The 1,936-nt window shown below is 34.7% G+C and overlaps 1 pseudogene; it reads left to right on the top strand.

The window, feature by feature from the left end:
* The first annotated feature begins 511 nt into the window (after positions 1 to 511).
* On the top strand, positions 512 to 1,400 carry LOC132935670 (uncharacterized; annotated as a pseudogene).
* The last annotated feature ends 536 nt before the right edge of the window (positions 1,401 to 1,936 follow it).

Here is a 1,936-nt window from a genome sequence, read left to right as displayed (position 1 = left end):
TTCCTCGTTTCAGCTGCGCCGGGGCGGCGTATGAATATCAGCCTCTATTATAAATATTACTATATATTATGTATGGGGGAACGAAGAGGAGCAGTACCCAAAACTAACAAAATAATACGATACGGTTTAAACGATGAAGTCTCTCTTGCCCGAATATATTTGTCCCTATCCGTCGCGCACTTCCCTCGTTTCAGCTGCGCCGGCGCGGCGAATGAATATCAGCCTATAGCTTTAAATATTACTATATACGTATGGGGGAACGAAAAGGAGCAGTACCCAAAACTAACAAAATAATACGATACGGTTTAAACGATTAAGTCTCTCTTGTCCGAATATATTTGTCCCTATCCGTCGCGCACTTCCCTCGTTTCAGCTGCGCTGCCCTGGCGTATGAATATCAGCCTATAGCTTTAAATATTACTATATACATATGGGGGGATGAAAAGGAGCAGTACCCAAAACTAAGAAAATAATAAAACACTGTTTGAACGATGAAATCTCTCTCGCCCGAATGTTTTGTCGGGATCGATACTTGGATAAAAATGGGCGTAATAATAGTGGATTAAGCATTGGAGCACAACTAGAATTAGTTTATTATTGGTGTCAAGATTTAAAGCAGTCCACAATTATAACTTTAACCGGTAGATCAGCTCATACAGTGTGTGACTGGATGAACTTGTGTCGTGATGTACCCGTCAGAATATTTGAAAACCGCAATAAATTAGGAGGACCCGGAATAGTTATCCAAGTAGACGAGTGTTTGTTACGAGGATCAAGGAAAAATAATAAAGGACGACTTCGACTTGGAGATTTACCATCCAAAAATCTTAACGTCGACGATGAATATATTGATTCTCTAGAAAATGGAGCAAGGAATTATGGAAGACGGCTTGATGGACCATGGGTATTCGGTTTGTGTGATAATATCGAAGGAAGATATTTTGTAATCCAAAAAAGAGACAAGGTTACATTACACAATATTATACAAAGAGAGGTCATTGCTGGGTCTACAATACATTCCTATGGCTGGTCAGGTTATAATGGACTTTCTGATCTCGGGTACAGTCACAATATTGTAAATAATAGCTAAAATTTTGTGGATCCAATAACAAAATCACATACCCAAAGAATAGAAAGTTTGTGGCGCCCATTGAGGCTAAAAATTGTAAAAAATATTGTGTGGTACAACTCCAGAATTACTTCCAAGGTATAATATAATTATATATAATAATATAATAAATTACAGTGGAACCTCGATAAATCGAACCTTATCGAGGTTCCACTGTATATAAATAAATATAATAAGTAATAACTATTACAGGTATCTCATTGAAACGTGTTGGAAAAGTTTGAACAAGATTTACACATTTGACGCGTTTCTAAAAGACATGGGACAAGTTTTTTTATTACCTATATTATTATATTTATTTTATTAATTTTATTTATTTTACGTGTATATTATTATTTTTTACTTTATGATTTAATTTACATAATAATTTTATTAATCTATAAATTGTAATCGTAATCCGCGCCGGTCCAGATACAACTGCGATGTTTGTCGAAATAAAATAAATCTAAAAATACGGTTTCCAAATATTCCCATATTTTCTGTATATAAAATTAATGCTTGTACCTATAAATGGTGTAATTGTATAACTTACAATTAGAGTGGTACAAACGGTAGAGCGCAAGATTGTGAATGTCAAGCTCACATTCAATAGTTGTATTCTTGATTTTCAAATTAGTTTTACGCGTCATGTTTAAATTACCATACCGCGTGTCAAGCAACTTTTACGGAACAAATTATAGAAATACAATTTAGTCAAGAGTCTCCACTATATTACGACAACTGTTAACGGATTAACTTAATGGGCAGCTAAAACGAGAATTAGAATTTCTAGTTAACGTATTTAACGCCTTGAACACTAACTACTAG

Source organism: Metopolophium dirhodum, chromosome 1, assembly GCF_019925205.1.
Source record: "Metopolophium dirhodum isolate CAU chromosome 1, ASM1992520v1, whole genome shotgun sequence".
In the NCBI taxonomy this organism is placed as follows: domain Eukaryota; kingdom Metazoa; phylum Arthropoda; class Insecta; order Hemiptera; family Aphididae; genus Metopolophium; species Metopolophium dirhodum.
This window is presented reverse-complemented; position numbering and strand designations above follow the sequence as displayed.